The sequence below is a fragment of the Sciurus vulgaris genome, assembly GCF_902686455.1.
Source record: "Sciurus vulgaris genome assembly, chromosome: 1".
NCBI lineage: Eukaryota > Metazoa > Chordata > Mammalia > Rodentia > Sciuridae > Sciurus > Sciurus vulgaris.
The window spans coordinates 143,021,540-143,040,427 of NC_136461.1; the positions used below are offsets into that span (position 1 = coordinate 143,021,540).

At 39.6% G+C, this 18,888-nt stretch overlaps 1 protein-coding gene across 4 annotated transcripts in view; it reads left to right on the forward strand.

Annotated features, from left to right (window-relative positions):
- Positions 1 to 18,888, forward strand: part of DNAJC5B (DnaJ heat shock protein family (Hsp40) member C5 beta) — a 220,354-nt gene that overhangs the window by 124,097 nt on the left and 77,369 nt on the right. The window contains exon 1 of one of the 4 annotated variants that reach the window (XM_079105392.1): positions 2,275 to 2,401. The exons of 1 other annotated variant lie outside the window; for it this stretch is intronic. The gene's annotated coding sequence lies outside the window, so the exon portion shown is untranslated. 2 more of the 4 variants (XM_079105394.1, XM_079105390.1) reach the window with 2 other exon arrangements.

Below are 18,888 nucleotides of genomic sequence, written 5' to 3' on the forward strand. Positions count from 1 at the left end.
AGCCTCAGGCCAGGAGGCACAGGTCAGGGGTTTTGTGCTTGGTCCCCCAGGGTGAGGCAATGAGGGTCGTTATGACATAGCTGGGGGCAACACTGGATTGCAGCTACTGGCTGCCTCTGATGGAGAGATCTAAGGCCTGCATTGTTGCATTCTTAGGAAGGCCTGTTCCCATTTGGAATCCTGAGGCTCCTTGTTAAGTTCTTTCTGGAGGAGAAGGTGGGAGGATGTTAGTTTCCCTGACTCTGAGAGTCCCTAATCTACAGGGGAACAAGCTCTGGGAACTCTGAGGCAAGGATTCTCTCAGAGCTATCTCAGAGGGGGACATACCTAGAAAATGGTTGTGTTCCTCCAGAGGGAGGTAAATATACCCTTGACAGCCAGGGAGCTGGGGGGTATTTCATGGAAGTTTTTCTCTCCTGTGCTGATCTCCAGGACTTTGTCCTATCTAGTCTGTTCTCTGTGCCTCACAGTGTCCTTCTCAGGACTACTTTTTGCCTCCAAGCTTCTACTCATACTGAAATCCTTCCAGTTTCCTAAGGGAGTTTGTCTTCTCTCCTTTGTTTATTAAGGACAGATATGCTTCGTCTACCTTTAATATTTTTGGCCTATCTTCTGTTTTCCACCCCAGCCCAGGTGACACTTCTGGGCAGTCTTCCTTCATCCTTATCTCTACCACAAGGTGCTCCTTATGAGTTCCCATGGTCTCAGTGCTGTGGCCCTTGGAGCCCTTGTGGTTGTGCACATAATTGCTACAACCTCCCTCCTCCTACCCTATACATTCTCAAGAATAGAGACCCTATTCATGTAATCATTCTATCCTGAACACAATGCACAGTCCCGGATGCATAGAAAGTGCTTAGCAAATGTTTGTGGAACAAATTAATATGAATGTCCATCACTTTCCTCCATCAGTAAGTGAGTTGCTAACTGCTCTTCCCAAATAGTAAAAAAAAAAAAAAAAAAAAAAAAAAGGGTTGAAAAGTATACATTTTATTTTTCTCCTTGGGTATTAGAAAATGAATGCTTATTTGTCAATGAAGGCTTTATAAAGGGCTTTAAGCTCCTTGGAGGAAAAGAGCCAAATATATATTTTAGAATTCTATAAGGTATTCTAATTCTGTTGTAACTGCCATCCCTCCTGGCACTCTGGTTATGGAGCATACAGATACCCTTCACTAAGGAAAGCAGTACAAGTAAAAATAAATAAATAATAAATAATGTATATTACTCCACATTTTATAAGAATTACAAAAGGTATTCTGACTGAGCAAAATAAATACTATGGATTTAACTCACTCTCTATCCTTGAACAGGGAAGGGAAGGACCAACTGATATTTTAAGAATAAATGTGGGCTGCCAAATAGTTCTTTTTATTTCCTGACATAATATGTCCAGACATTACATGCCATAGCATCCTGGGTAGCAATTAGAGATGAGTAGGATACAGGTTCAGAAATCAATCCTCATTTCCCTACCCATCCACCCCCCAAATTCACTGGGCATCAGTGTCTGGTCTACCATCTACCTGAGTTCTTGCTGTTCCCCCAATAACTCTATCTACTGTGTCCCTTCATTTCCTTCAAAAATAAACTTTTAAACATTTGTTCGCCTCTTCTAGCTCCAGGGTGCCCTTTGCATTGAAAATAGGCCCTCCAGGAACCACGGAGGGTAGAGCTGGGGGCACTCCCAGTTTGACCTACTTTCTTTCCCACAATGTTCTCATCTAGAGTTTGTCAAATAAATGCTGAAGAAAAGGCCTACGAAGTTAGAAAACCCTGGGAAAACTTCAGCGATGAGCATACCGATAAGCACTGAGCACAGAATTGTTGAAATGCTTCCTGCATCCTTGAAATGCCTCCAAGGAAACATCCTAAAAATGTCACCATAAAGAGACATTTTCTCTGTCAGCAAGGAACATTTCTACATAAACTTCTAAAGCACAAGAGCATCCACCAGCCAGGAGGCAGTGCAATTACTGTGATAAAAAAGACAGGCTTAGCAGTAGCAGAAAGGGTTCAAATCCTGCTTCTTTGCTTAGTAATTGTCCCACTTTGGGGAAATTACTTAACTTCATAAAATTTATCTTCCCTATCTTTAAGTTTGGGCTCTTAACATTTGTTAATTCAGTAATTAACAAATGCGTATTTATTGAGCAATTATTAGAAACCAGATATTCTGCTAGGTGTTAAAAATTTATAAATATAAACAATTTTTTTTCAAGGATTCCATTGTCTAGGAGCACAGACTGTTGAATACATAAAGTAATTGCAGGACACTGTGAGACTATCTTGATACAGATAAGTTCAAGAAGGTACAAAGGAGAAAGTGATCAAGTCCTCTTGGGACAATGCAAGAAGACTTTGAAGGAAAAAAATTTAAGCATCATCTAATGTTTAAAAGGTAAGTGAAATTGAGGAATGGAAAGGCATTGATTGTACAAGCAACAGAAAGTTCAATGGCATGTGGTTGTAAACAAATTTAAAACTTCAAGGGGTTGGAAAACATCAAGTTGTTTAACATCTCTGTATTTAAGAAGTATGAGAAACTTGGTGACCGCTTACATGAGAAGGTTTGTCACAAGGAAAGGTGACTCCCAGTTTTCTGCCTTGAGTGACTTAGCTAGGGTGCTTTTACTGAGAGACATAAAAAGGACACCAAGAGGCGGAAATAACAAAGATAAAGAGATAACATTGAACAAGTAGAACATGAGGGTTCTTTGAAATGTCTGAATGAAATGTCTTGTAAGCAGTTGAGTGCACTGCTCTGGAGCTCAGGAGACAGACTGATCTGAAGATTTCAGGTTCAGAACCCACAGCCTTATTTGTGAGGCCAGCTGAGCACCTGGGCCTTCTGCCCCACCCAGGATCACCTCAGGGCCATATTAGGAAGCCTGGGTTGCAGGAGTGGTGTCCAAAGCTGTGGTTCAGCTTTGGAAAGAGGAGTGGTGTGCTCAGAAAATCCTTTGGACTATCCTCACAGCAAAATTGTCATCAAAGAAAACCTTTCAAAACCCCCAAATCACTGTCAACATAATTCAAGTTATTTCCCTTGCTTTCACTTCTTTAACATTTTTTTTAAAACACTTTGAGTTATAGATGGACACAATACCTTTATTTATTTATTTATTTTTATGTGGTGCTGAGGATTGAACCCAGTGCCTCCCACATGCTACGCAAGTGCTCTACCACTGAGCCCCAGCTTCTTTAACATTTTCAATGAATACACAGACCACAGAAACACTTCTTAAAACCCCTGTCTCTTTCCCATTTGCTTCCCTCTCATCCCATACTGCTTCTCCAACATATCTACTTGTACTAACAAGTCTTTTTCGTATCGTAGTTCCCACTGATCCTATCTCCCTCCTGATTTCTTCATATCCTATACTATGAAGTATCCAAGGAATGAGTCTGGTACTCTCTGGAGGGTAAAGGAGAAGAATAAAAAGAAGTCAACAAAGTCAGAATCCTTTTAGAGGCCAAGAGGAGAGAAAAGGTTGAAAGAACTCATGCATTAATGATTTTGTTCCTGTTATAGTGGACCCAAAAGCCAGGCTGATCCTCTAAATAAGTCATGCATGCAAAGAGGCTTAGCAGAGAGCAAGGCTTCATGTACCAGGAAGTGGGATGGATACCAAATGAGAGAAGAAGGTTCTGAAAAGTGGGTCAAAGGTTCTGCCTGGAGAACTTCCCTGAGCTGCAAAGTAAGTTAGTGCATCTTCTAGTGGGTTCCCAGCAGGAAGGTGGGGTGGGGGAGGGAGCAGACATGACAAGTGCTGGTCAAGCCCATCAAAAGGAGGTACAGAATGAGAAGAAAACAAGAGTCAGAAGAGAAGCTTAGAAAGCAGGTTCAAGGACTGAGACAAGGAACAATTCTGATGTGAAACTCTTTGGTGCCCTGGAAATTCAGAACCATCTTTTAAGGAGATAGCGTTAAATGTTTCATTATGATCAAGTCTGATAAGGAAAGGAAATTGTCCATTGATCTTGGCAGTTGGGAGATCACTGGTGGCCTTAGAGAAAATATCTTTAAGCCAGGCACGGTGGCACACACTTGTAATCCCAGTGACTCAGGAGACTGAGTCAGGAGGATCGCAAATTTGAGAGCAGCCTTAAAAACTTAGCAAGACCCTATCTCAAAATTTAAAAAAAAATATATATAAAGAACTGGGTATAGCTCAGTGGTAAAGTGCCCTGGTTCAATTCCCAGTATAATAATAATAATAGGGGCTGGGGCTGTAGCTCAGTGGTAGAGCACTTGCCTCACACGTGCAAGGCCCTGGGTTCTATCCTCAGCACCACATAAAAATAAAATAAAGATAAAATAATAATAATAATAATAATAACAACAACAACAACAAAGACAGGAAAGAAAAGAAAAAAAGGCATCTTTGGTAGAGTGGTGGTATCACAAGGTTGACTGCAGTGTGTTCACAGGGAGTGAAGGATAAGAAGTTCTAAACACAGAAACTGTAGACACAGGGACAGTTCTGAGAAGCCTGTTTGGGGAGAGGAGTGGCACAGGACAAAAGCTAGAGGAGTTTGTTCCCTCCCTCCCTCTCTCCTCCCATCTCTCCTTCCTTCCTTCCTGATGGGCAAGATGTGAACCTGTTTAAAGGTTGTTGTGTGGGAGGTAAGGTAAAGGGTTAGAAGTCCAGAACAGAACTTGCATAGATGAAGTAGGAGTTGACCTTGAACAAGAATATCTGTTGTTCCAAGAGTGAAGGGACTGGAACAAGGGGAGTAGCAGATACAGGGGGTTTCAGGAATGAAGGAGGTGATCAACCAGGAAGGAGATTCTCTGCAAGGGAGCTGGTAAGTTTGTCTGCTGAGAGTATGGTAAGGAGGCATGGATTGGTTTGGGAGACACACAGAGAGCTTTGGGGAATAGTGGTAGTAGAAAATGAGAGTACAAGATAAATGTCACAGAGGGACCACGTGCTTGGGACTGCAAATCTACTTGAGATTCAGCATATTTTTCTTTATCAGCAACTGAATCAGGTGCAGAGGGGCTACCATGAGATGTGCTAGGAAATGGCAGGCAGATGCAGGTGACATGTTCAGTAAATATCAGCTCCCCCACTAGGAAGTACAGGTTGGTGGTATAGAAAATATGCAGTTATAATTTTCCAGTGGGAAGAAACATTGTCATTTAAGTTAATGTCAAGGCCATGAAGATTTAAAATTGTCGATTTCAAGTTGGAAGGATAAACTACAAAATACCAGATGGTTACCCTTTGGGAAAGTTATTAGATCTGGGAGTGTGATTGCCCTGATCTTGAAAACGCAATAGGAGTGATCAACTTCTTGCCCTATCCATGTCCAGGAGACAGAAGAATTTTTTGCACAGATCGAATTGTCTTACCCTTGCAGACAAAGTTCAGCATTCTAAAAAGTGCTAGAATAGTGAGTTTTGGGAAGATGCTCATGAAGTGTCCAGCATAGGAGATCATTTCCTACAACCATGACATGAAGGTAGAAAGACTTTCTTTCTTAGAAAAGATATCTGAATTCAAATGAGTCAGAAGCAAGGGTCAGAGAGCAAGAGCCAGAGTTAATGAATTAACCATTTGATCTCTTTTGCCTGGATAAGAAAGCAGATCCATCTTTTGGCAGACAGGAGTTGAAGCAGAATGGGGATTTGGGTGAAGCTGAAAGACTGTATGAAGATATGTGCAGAAGGACATGAATGTGCCACTCTTGGAAGTTGTAATGTTTGTGTAAATTTTCAGAAAGAAATCCACATATGAGCCAGGTCTTGTCACATAGGATTAATTTTTATTTGGACTGGGAGCATAGCTACTGTGTGTGTGAGTATAAGCATGTAATACAGCACAAAGGGGAAGGAAAGGAAGCTAATTTTGTTGAATTCCAATTATGCACTAACAACTAACTTTTTATTATTCAAGTCACATATTAACACAGTGCCTCAAATATGATTTTCTCCATTTAATGGGGGAAAGACTCCAGGACTCAGAGCAATGTAAGAACTTGCCCAAGTTTGCACACAGAAACTGAATGCTGTGAACTGAGATGGACTGTGGAGACAAGAATAGGCCTGAGTTCAGCCCTGCTACTCACCAACCTGGGACTTGGAGAATAATAGTTCAGAATAATAGTACTTTTGATGGTCAGTTTTCTATGTCAGCTTGGCATGTCTCCATTTAGTCAACAGGACATCATTCTAAGTGTCATGAACTTGCTTTGTAGATGGTTGACATCCAGAATCAGTTGATTTTAAGTATAAGAGATTATCCTAGATAATCTGGGTAGGCCTAGTTCAATCAGTTGAAAGGACTTAAAAGCAGGTTTGAGGCTTGGCTGAAGCAAAAATTCTATTGTGGACCTGTGGACAGCAGCTTCACCTAGTGCCCCAAATCATATCCTGCCATTCCTGATGATCTGACCTACGAATTTCAGACTTTTCCAGTCAAACACTACAATCACATAAACCTACTACATATATATAACTGGTTCTGTTTCTCACATGGAACGTTGACTGATACAGTATGTCTCTCAGAGGTGTTGTGAAGATTAAATTAAGTAACATACGGGAATCAATTGACATGGTGCCATAAACATCAAAAAAGCATTTGAAAAATGGTTTTGTTATTATGGGGACTTGGCAAACATCAGATTGATTCTCTCTAGTGGGCTCCCAAACTTAACTCTACCCATCAGAGACTTGGTTAATAACTATGGGACTGGGCCCTATCTACCACTAACCCAATGTGACCTCAAGCAAGCTGCAACCTTTATGTCCTAGTTTCCTTTCTGTTAAGTGAGGGGATTGTGCACTAAATAAATTTTGTATAAAATCTTACAGCTCTGATGTCTGCTGGGCCAGTTTTGATCTAATTTATTGGATATTTATTAGGTCTTGTCTACTTCCTCCAGCCACCAGACAAGATCTATTCCATTACTGGTATATTCAGGGCTGCTCCTACTAAAAGGCCCTCTAATTACTGGGTGGTTTATGGCCCACACATGCAAACTAAGTTTAATATTAACCTAGGCAAAGCAACCATGTCAATTTAGTAAGTGGTTATAGGGTTCCTGTCTGCCGTGGATGGAGGGGGCATGTAAAGAAACATTGAATCTGGTCCCTGCCCTCAGAGAGCATTAAGGGGACATCCAAAGACCAGATATTACCATGAGGGAGTGTGTAATGAAGTCCACACACTTCAAGAGTTGAGAATAAGACCATTATGAGCTGAAATGACCAGAAAGGCTTAATAGAAGGGCCAGGAATTTAGATAAAGGGGATGTTTATTTAAGAGACCAGAAAGGAGTTAAATCTGCCACTCCTAAGGTACAGAATGTGTTCTAAAATCAAATGAGTGAGATTTGGGGAGCTCTTTAAACTGCTGGTTACCTTTGTTGGCACAGAGATGACAGAGAAGGGGATGTCTTATGATTTCAGCCTTTCTCTCCTGGTCGCCCTGACATCCTCAGAAACTGATGCTGTTCTGTGCAAGGGTGAGTGTGTGCAGGGAGTTTATGGTCCATTCCCACAGATGCCATGACATGCCCCCCCACTGGGGGGCCTACGTGTTACAGTAAGTTCCATTAAGCCAGAGTCCCCTGTGTTTTTCTTGCTAAGTCCCACAAAGCAGGCCTTCAATAAATATTTATGGAACAAATAAATAGCATTCTACAGAATATGGGCAACATATAGGGGAATGTTCCCTACCCAAAACTTTTTTTTTAAAAGAGGGAAATAATAACCTTTTTATTTTGTTTAAGCAATACTTGATGACTTAAGTTATTCTTTTAATAACAAAAAATAATTTCACTGACATAGTTACGTATATGATCATATTTACAGAATTCTATTAGATATTCAAGTACACAGACTGTGTGTGTGTGTGTGTGTGTGTGCTGGGGATCAGATGCAAGGCCTTATGAATGCTAGACAAGTACTCTACCACTGGATTACATCCTCAGCTGGCACAATTGTCTGTCTGTATGTATGTACATAAGGTCATGCTGGACATTTTCAGTCTGGTTTTCCAGATCTCCACATTTTTTTCATTCTGACCACTGCAGTTTTAGTAGCATTTAAAACCCTAACAATGGTACTTCATATATTTTAGATACTCATTGATGTTTAAGGTCTGCTCAATCTGAACCCCTGCTCCCACTCTGAAAAATGTTGCTCAAGTCCTACTGGCAGAGCTTTTCATTCAGAGTGCCATTGATAGAACCACTGCCAAAAACTTGCTGGAGCTGAACAAAAAACCAGTGGGTGTGGGCAGAAGAAAAGTTATGCTTGAACGACAAGCAAACACCAGAAGGATTAATTTTACAAGCTCACCTTTGAGATCAGATAAAGGCAGTTTGACTTTTTAAAGACAATCTTCATTTTTTAAATCAGTTTAATAAACAGCTCTTAGCAACATTGATAGTCATCTTTAATGGGCAGAAACAAAGAAGCTTTATCAACAGTTAAATTTAAATTGTTCGCTAATCTTACTTTAGTTTATTGCCTTTTTCACGATGATCTTTTGCTAAATGAGTCTAAAAAAACACTTGGTGATGTGTGTAAACAAGCCAGAAATTCTCAAGACTGTGGTCTAATGAAAGCAAATAAACAGGGCTTACAAACTAATTCGGAACTGTGAAAGAAGCAGTGTTTGATGTAAATATAGGTTTCTATAAACAAGAAGTTAATAATCATAAATCAACATTCATAATGATCATGATAAAGACTAGAAGTGGAAAAAATATCCTCTGAATTCAGAAAAGCTTATTAGCCAATTGAAAAATACATTTGTCCATGAAGTTTCAGTGTGATGATTATTAACATTTATATTCCAGCAAATGACTACAAACATTTATTGAGGAGCAACTATGTGCAATGACTGGTTCTCAAAACACACCGTATCCAATCAATGCAGTTGGTCAGTACATATGTACCAAGAATGATTCTGTGAGTCACCTGGGTAATGTGCATATACTGCTTTCACCTATCCGGCCTCTATGTATTGCCCCTTCTTTTGGTGATGATGACTAATTTTGCTTTGGGTAGCCACACTCTCCTCTTCTGACTCTGTTTTCTGTGCGACTTACCCCGCCCTCCTAGCTCCAGGGGTATTCAGAGGATCCTGACCCACTCAGTCATACTTTGGCCACAGTGATTATTTTAGAGATGGGCATAAATATAGATTGAAATAGAGATGGGTTGGGTGATAAAAGTCAGGTCAATGAGATAAAATTCTGGGTTTTTGTTGGAAAATTCTGGGCAAAAGAAATTCTCTTCTCACGGATTGCAAGCTGTGAGGGTGAAGAACGGAGACCTTGAGTGGGAAGAGGGTGAAGAGCACAAGAACAAGTCTTTATGATAGTGCTGAGTATTTTCTACTTGCTCCAAGTCCACCCTTTCCTCTCCTCTACAGGCTGACTAAATGACTCTGCCAACCTCTCTTCTCACTGGCCTCCAGGTGGGAGTACTGTTAGGAGATGAGAGAAAAATGGGGTTATTTATTTCCTTCTCTGTGGGGTCTCCTCAGGCTGGCTGTGTTTCTCTACTGAAGGCCACAGCTCCGGTCAGGGGACCTTCTCCACAAAACTCTCAGCCTTCAGGTTCCAGTAACCACTCCTGCTTAGCTCCTTCAGTCCTTGAGATAGTAAAAATGTCCCACTATTGCTTGCTCTGGTACTTCAATATGCCCTGTAATTTCCCTAATCCATGTCTTCATCTTTGTAAGTAGTCATCTTTTAAAACTCAGTTGGATGGAGCCATCTATTTCCAGCCCAAACCCTGACAGACAGGATGCCAGTATTTTCGTTTTGGATCCAGGCATGCTTAAAGATAATGATACTATTTAGAATTTTCAGTTCCTTGTCCCAGTGAATTCCTTTTTACTTACAACTGTTTGAATTTTTTTTTCCTGTTGTTTACAACAGAGAATCCTGATAGAGTTCATTAGGTTCTTTTGATTGCATAGACTCACACAGGGCACTTTCTAACAGGGACGGTTCTCTGTTATGTTACCAAATTCATACTGTGAAGTCCTAACTTCCAGTAGTTCAGAATATGACTATATTTGGAAAAAAGGTCTTCAAAAAGGAAGTGAAGTTAAAATGAAGTCGTTAGGATGGATCCCAATCCAAAGTGACTGGTGCCCTTATAAAAACAAAAGGAGATTAATACATAGACTTGCACAGAAGGAAGACCATGTGAAGCACAGGAAAAAGGCAGCCATCTCTGCACCAAAGAGGTAGGCCTTAGAAGAAATCAACCATACCAATACTTTGATCTCAGACCTCCAGAATGGTGAGAAAATAAGTTTCTTTTGTTTGAGCCACCTGGTCTATTGTCCTTTGACATAGCAGCCCTGACAGATGCTACAGGAACATGTGAACCTCAACTGGAAAAGTCCCTTCTAGAGGTCAACTACTGTCTACAGTTGTCAGAGTCAGCATGGTATCTTTTTCTTTTGGTGGTGCTAGGGATTGAACCCAGGACCTTGTGCATGCTAGGCAAGCATGCTACCAACTGAGCTATACCTCAGCCCCTAACTTGATATCTTAACTATGCCTTTATGGGTCTTTTTATAACTTGGATCCACTTACCTTTCGAAGTTCCTGGCCCATTCTTCCATATTTCTTAGTCTAAAAGAATCTAACCTCATTAACATGGCTAGCTACCATTGATAGCATTGGGATGAGAGCTTTTCCCTGACTCACTTCACAGGAATAGGCTGCCTTTGGGTCATGACTGCTTCCACCAATGGTTTACTCTGCAGCGTGAGTGGTATTAACAGTTACATGAAAGCTCAATACCAACACTTACTGTGCAGATTTGCCTACCATTTTTACAATGGTAGCCAAGTCCTCCTTCCAATTATTCACAAGTTCCACTTTCTTGACCTTGAGTTTTATAAGATACTCCAAACTCCTTCCTGTACCCATCTGGTTTTGCTTGAGTACATTCAATGTAGGTTTATATTACTTGAAAACAACGACAACAACAAAAACAACAAAAAGCCTTGATTAAAATAGTTTCAAAAGAGAATAGCAATTTTGTTAGGGAAGAGGGATCTGTTATGAGTAAACATGATTTTCATGGGTTATTCCTGAGAGTGCAGTCAATTTTGACTCCGCTTAACTATTTGTGTGTGATATGTGAAATGGAAGAAATAAAGAAAAAGGCTTTCCACCTCCTGCTAATGTAGCCAGAGGATCTTAAAGTATCTCATGAGGTCATCTACTCCTATGTCAGGAATTGCTTTCTTGTAATTTCTTGAACCCTAAAAAAATAAAAATTCCAAATTTCCTGAATTACTTCATTCTTTCCTCCCTCCCTCCCTCCCTCCCTCCCTCCCTCCCTCCCTCCCTCCCTCCCTCCCTCCCTCCTTCCTTCCTTCCTTCCTTCCTTCCTTCCTTCCTTCCTTCCTTCCTTCCTTCCTTCCTTCCTTCCTTCCTTCCTTCCTTCTTTTACTATTCTGCTAACTTTGCAGTAGCTCTTGATTTATTTCCTGGTAGTACAGAGGTAAAGGGTAAAGTGGGTGCAGGACTTAGTTTCATAGTCTATGGAGCTGATCGTTCATTGGTTTCCATCAATGGCCATTTTCCCCCTTGGGGAGTTAGGGTGATATGTAGAGGTGGGCTGAGGTGAAAGCAAGCCTGTAGTAGTATTTAGGTTTTTTGGCTCCCTCTGCTGCCTAGTAGGCCTGTCCTTCAGAATGTTTGCCCAGTGGGATTTCAGAATTGCCACACAACTGTGACTGCTTCCCCTCTGGAACAGTCTGCTTATTTTTGTTATCCTCTCTGTTCCTCTATTGTATATTGAGTTGGGGCACTAGTCAGCAAATACTCACTTCTCTCTCTCTTTCCTCATCTTGTTGAGTGTCTTAGCTTCTTCATTGATGTTGGGGATGGTCATGTGAGTTGTTTTGGTTAATGAACATGAGTAGAGGCTTTGAGTGTGTTTGCACCATTGGACTTGACCTCTCAGCCTTTGATGCTCCCTCCTACACTTTACCATGAATGAGAGCTTGTGCCTGATAGCCTAGGTTACTTCAGCCTGGGTTCCATGATGAGAAGTTCACAGAACAGACTCAAACCCATCCTGTAGCACAGAGCAGAACTTCTACTGCTGACCTGCTAGACTGCTGGTATGATATAAATATTTGTTATTGCAAGCCACCAAGAACTGGTTATTTGGAATTATGACAGCAAAAACTGATTAAAATACCTGAAGAAAGGTTATGTTATGGAACTGAGGAAGAGTTGTGTATAGAAAGTGAAGGTGAGAGAGTAGGTGGGGGAGAAAGCTGAGGGGCCTCTGTAGATAATGTTCAGTTTTATCTAAGACTTAAGTTAGAGTATTCCAAACATCACACTCATGAGAGAAACTAGAAATGTTCCCAAGTGACTGAAGTCCAATAAAGTATTCCTTATGTAGAGTTTTCTCTCAAACTTTTAATATTTAGTGATACTACAAAAACTAGGCAGTAATTATAGTCCCAGACAAGAGTCTATAAAAAAAACCTTGGGAATGAGATTGAGATATGAATATTATTGCTATAAACGCTATTGAATATTAGAAGATATTTATGTTCTAGAATAACAAAAGTTGGATCCTTTTTAATGAAAAATACACAAATTCTAATGATACACCCTCAACTGTGTTTTTCCAATAAACACCTTGAAGGCAATGACTAAAATAGATATCTGAGACAAAATTTAACCTCTATGATTAAAGAACAAGATTGAAAAATTATTTGTTCATTTTTTGAACCACATTTGCACCTGATAAGACCAATATAAGAGTAGCTAAAGCTGTTCTTATACAAAATTATTTGAGTTTGCCAATAATGACTTAACAAAAATATTCATATTTATTTCACTGAGATACAAACTATATATTTAATCTCATGCTAAGCAATATTTGATAAAATAAAATACAAACATAACAAAATAATTCAGACTTATCCATGGAGTTTGTTTCAATGGGACTTGTTCTACTTTCAGTGACTACAAACCACTTTAAGAGGTTTTTACTTGTTTATCTAAGAGACACTTTTTTTAAAAAGACATTTATTTTTCATTTTTTCCTGGCATTCACTGGGGACAATCATGCCACAATTCTATGTTACAAAACTACAAGGAAGGAACACTCAATTTGATGTTCATGTGAAATATAATTACCCACTTTTCTTCCTTTACAACATGTACTTCAGAGACAGGATGACAAGCCAAGAAGTACATAATACACTGCCTGTCATTAATAACAAGTACATGCTTTTGAAATTATTTCACAATAATACTTATTCAAAATATCCTTTATTTGCTTTTTTGACTATTTTGTGAACATTATAACACCTCAGTAAGTATTGCTTGTTTCATAGCAAAGATATAAATAGGAATTTATTGAATAAATGAATTCACCAGGTATAATCACAAATAAGTATCATAAATTTTAACAAGTACAAAGTTTCCTGTCTGTCCCTAACTTTAGATGTATTCCACTGACGGGCTCATCCCTGGGTCAAAACTATAGAAAGAAGTGGTCCTTCATTGTGCCCTTCACAAGAGTCACTCATCCTTTAAGCCTCCTCACCAAGGCTACTATTGTATGAAATTTTTCTTGACACTAGGAGCAAATATGATCCCTTTCTCTTTTCAATCTGTAGCATATCTGGTTTGTCTGTCAATAATATAATAAAGCTATTTAGTACTAAAAAATCATAGCGATTTATCAATGAGAATTTTTCATGGTGCTTCAATCAGATTAAAGTCTACTTTTAGGATCTCATTTCTTCTTTCCAGTACCCCTGAAGAACAGGTATCATTATTTCACTTTATAGATGAAGAAATTTAGCTCCAAAGAATTGAACTCAAAATTTAGCTCCAAAGTGGCAGTCTTTTTTTTTTTTTTTTAGTTTTTTTTCTCTTTTTTTTTTTATTGTAAACAAATGGGATACATGTTGTTTCTCCATACATGGCTTAAAGGCATACCATTTGTGTAATCATAAATTTACATAGAGTAATGTTGTTTGATTCATTCTGTTATTTTTTTCCCTTCCCCCACCCCTCTTTTCCCTCTATACAGTCCTTCCTTCCTCCATTCTTGCCCCCCTCCCTAACCCTAACTGTAACCCTAACACTAACCCCTCCCACCCCCCATTATGTGTCATCATCCACTTATTAGTGATATCATTCGTCCTTTTGTTTTTTGAGATGGCTTATCTCACTTAGTATGATATTCTCCAATTTCATCCATTTGCCTGCAAATGCCATAATTTTATCATTCTTTATGGCTGCGTAATATTCCATTGTATATATATACCACAGTTTCTTTATCCATTCATCAATTGAAGGACATCTAGGTTGGTTCCACAGTCTGGCTATTGTGAATTGAGCAGCTGTGAGCATTGATGTGGCTGTATCTCTGTAGTATGCTGATTTTAAGTCCTTTGGGTATAGGCCAAGGAGTGGGATAGCTGGGTCAAATGGTGGTTCCATTCCAAGTTTTCTAAGGAATCTCCACACTGCTTTCCAGAGTGGCTGCACTAATTTGCAGCCCCACCAGCAATGTATGAGTGTACCTTTCTCCCCACATCCTCGCCAACACTTATTGTTACTTGTATTCTTGATAATCACCATTCTAATTGGGGTGAGATGGAATCTTAGGGTGGTTTTGATTTGCATTTCTCTTATTACTAGAGATGTTGAACATTTTTCCATATGTTTGTTGATTGCTTGTAGATCTTCTTCTGTGAAGTGTCTATTCATTTCCTTAGCCCATTTGTCGATTGGATTATTTGCATTCTTGGTGTAGAGTTTTTTGAGTTCTTTATAGATTCTGGGGATTAGTGCTCTATCTGAAGTATGATTGGCAAAGATTTTCTCCCACTCTGTAGGCGCTTTCTTTGCATTGCTGATAGTTTCCTTTGCTGAGAGAAAGCTTTTTAGTTTGAATCTATCCCAGTTATTGATTCTTGCTTTTATTTCTTGTGCTATGGAAGTCCTGTTGAGGAAGTCTGGTCCTAAGCTGACATATTGAAGATCTGGACCTACTTTTTCTTCTGTAAGATGCAGGGTCTCTGGTCTGATTCCGAGGTCCTTAATCCATTTTGAGTTTAGTTTCATGCATGGTGAGAGATAGGGATTTAGTTTCATTCTGTTGCATATGGATTTCCAATTCTCCCAGCACCATTTGTTGAAGAGGCTATCTTTTCTCCATTGCATATTTTTGGCCCCTTTGTCTAGTATGAGAAAATTGTATTTATTTGGGTTTGTGTCCATGTCCTCTATTCTGTACCATTGATCTACCTTTCTATTTTGGTACGAATACCATGCTGTTTTTGTTACTATTGCTTTGTAGTAGAGTTGAAGATCTGGTATTGCGATACCCCCTGCTTCGCTCTTTCTACTGAGGATTGCTTTAGCTATTCTGGGTTTCTTATTCTTCCAGATGAATTTCATAATTGCTTGTTCTATTTCTATAAGGTACGTCACTGGGATTTTAATTGGAAGTGATTGAATCTGTATAGCACTTTTGGTACTATGGCCATTTTGACAATATTAATTCTTCCTATTCAAGAACATGGGAGATCTTTCCATCTTCTAAGGTTTTCTTTAATTTCTTTCTTTAGTGTTCTGTAGTTCTCATTGTAGAGGTCTTTCACCTCTTTTGTGAGATTGATTCCCAAGTATTTTATTTTTTCGAGGCTATTGTGAATGGGATAGTTTTCCTAATTATTCTTTCCAAAGATTCATCACTTACGTATAAAAATGCATTAGATTTATGTGCATTGATCTTATATCCTGCTACTTTACTGAATTCACTTATCAAAGTGGCAGTCTTTGTTTTTTTTTTTTTATTGTAAACAAATGGGATACATGTTGTTTCTCTGTTTGTACATGGCGTAAAGGCACACCATTCGTGCAATCATAAATTCACACAGAGTAATGTTGTTTGATTCATTCTGCTATTTTTTCCCTTCCCCCCACCCCTCCCATCCCTCTTTACCCTCTATACAGTACCTCCTTCCTCCATACTTGCCCCCCTCCCTAACCCTAACTCTAACCCTAACACTAACCCTTCCCTCCCCCCCTTATGTGTCATCCTCCACTTATTAACGATATCATTCGTCCTTTGGCTTTTTGAGATTGGCTTATCTCACTTAGCATGATATTCTCCAATTTCATCCATTTGCCTGCAAATGCCATAATTTTATCATTCTTTATGGCTGAGTAATATTCCATTGTATATATATACCACAGTTTCTTTATCCACTCATCAATTGAAGGGCATCTAGGTTGGTTCCACAGTCTGGCTATTGTGAATTGAGCAGCTATGAACATTGATGTGGCTGTATCTCTGTAGTATGCTGATTTTAAGTCCTTTGGGTATAGGCCAAGGAGTGGGATAGCTGGGTCAAATGGAGGGTCCATTCCAAGTTTTCTAAGGAATCTCCACACTGCTTTCCAGAGTGGCTGCACTAATTTGCAGCCCCACCAGCAATGTATGAGTGTACCTTTCTCCCCACATCCTCGCCAACACCTGTTGTTGCTCGTATTCTTGATAATCGCCATTCTAATTGGGGTGAGATGGAATCTTAGGGTGGTTTTGATTTGCATTTCTCTTATTACTAGAGATGTTGAGCATTTTTCCATGTTTGTTGATTGCTTGTAGATCTTCTTCTGTGAAGTGTCTATTCATTTCCTTAGCCCATTTATCGACTGGATTATTTGAATTCTTGGAGTAGAGTTTTTTGAGTTCTTTATAGATTCTGGGGATTAGTGCTCTATCTGAAGTATGATTGGCAAAGATATTCTCCCACTCTGTAGGCTCTTTCTTCGCATTGGTGATAGTTTCCTTTGCTGAGAGAAAGCTTTTTAGTTTGAATCTATCCCAGTGGTTGATTCTAGCTTTTATTTCTTGTGCTATGGGAGTCCTGTTAAGGAAGTCTGATCCTAGACCAACAAGGTGAAGATTTGGACCTACTTTTTCTTCTATAATCTGCAGGGTCTCTGGTCTGATTCCGAGGTCCTTAATCCATTTGGAGTTTAGTTTCGTGCATGGTGAGAAATATGGGTTTAGTTTCATTCTGTTGCATATGGATTTCCAGTTCTCCCAGCACCATTTGTTGAAGAGGCTATCTTTTCTCCATTGCCAAAGTGGCAGTCTTAATAACATAATTTTAACATTTGATTTGCCTTTGAGTGGTGTGTGATATTTTTTTCTCCCTACTTACCTGGGAAGTTCCTTCTGACAGGTACCATTAAGTAAGTAGTCATGTCTCTATCCCTTTGTAACCCATCACAGAAAGTAGTCAATAAGTATTGTTTCCTATAGTCCAAAAGTAGCCCTCCCGTTCCACATTTAAGGACCTTTTAAATTGAAACTGAAGTCAAATTAATGTCTGGGTTTACATTATAGTCTTTTCCTAAAAAGGCTATTATTAACCCTCAAGTGTCTCCTAGTCAGTTCCATCCTAGGAATCAAGGAGTGACTACAGAAACAAAGTTGAGTGGAATTCAGTCCAAAATACTCAGAGAAAAGATTAGGTAGTTTCCTTCAGATTCCTTAATGCTACCAGAGTATTAAACTGAGGAGGAATTCAGAGGGGATCCATTGAAAGTTAAAGGGCAAGTGATCAGAGGTAGCTTAGTAGAAATAAAAATAGCCAGGTCAAAATATTCAAAGGACTATGTAGATGATGCCAAGATCTCATGGGATGTATGGAAATTGCTGAATGCTTACGTCTTTGTGATCCTCTGTCACTTAGATGTGACAGAAACAGTTGATGAATAACCAGAAGGAATTCTGGGTCCTTCTGACAATAAACTGCACACACTCCATTCCCAGATGTACTGGAAACAGCATTATAATGAGAAAAATAACATTAAAATACTGGAAATTATCTTTGAGGTAAGGCTGTGGGTAGTCTGTCTTCTAGCTATAGTTTGAAGGAAGTCCTGGGAGAGTTGGATAGTGGTGTCATGAAGGGAGATTGAGGTATAAAATTATTCTCAAATCTGTAACCTCCTGTATCCTCCTCATCTTGCTTTGGGCATTGACACTATGACTTGAAGGGAAGTGTAGCAGATTATTCTTTCCATTAGGATGACTTAGACAAGGGGAGAGAACTGAAAGTGACTGTCTTGCAGCAGGGAGGTGTCAGGGATAAGGAAGGTTTTGTGTTTTCATAAATGAAAGGAAGCACTTTGAGAATGTTTTTCTGCAGAGAAAAGAAAGTCAGCAGAGGCTGTGGTAAAAATCTAAAGAGAATAATCCAAGGGGTAAGTCCCCAAAGTGGAAGCTCTATGGGAGTCTCAGGTCACAAGGGTTTGTCTGGAGGATGCCTTTTCCACTGAGTTGAAGGAAGAAGTGAAGAGTGGGCACAGATGTGGACATTCAGAGTAGTGTGGGTTGGAGTGAGGAGACAGAATATGTAATGACTCTGAGTTCTTTGCAGAAAAGATAAATCTTACTGCTATGAATGAGAGAGTAAAAGGTAAGAGAGAGGCTTCAGGAGATTGGAGAGTTTACAATGACTGTGCAGTGAACAGTGCAAGAAATGTTTTGTGCTGAGGGCAAAATTGAAGTTGGATATTGTCTTGGCCTGTCTGTGCTGCTATAACAAAATTCCCAAGATTGGACAACTTATAAATAATAAACACTTATCACTCATAGTTCTAGAGGCTGCAAAGTCCAAGCAAGGTTCCAGCAGGCTTGGTGCTTAGGGAGGGTTGCTCTCTGCTTCCAAGATGGCGCCTTGCTTCTGCATCCTCCAAAGGGGTCAAACACTGTATCCTCACATGGAGGAAAAGCAGAGAGAAAAAGTGCCTATGCTAGCTCCTTTCAGACCTTTTATAAGGCACTGATCAATTCATGAATGACTTAATCACTTCCCAAAAGGTCTCACCTTT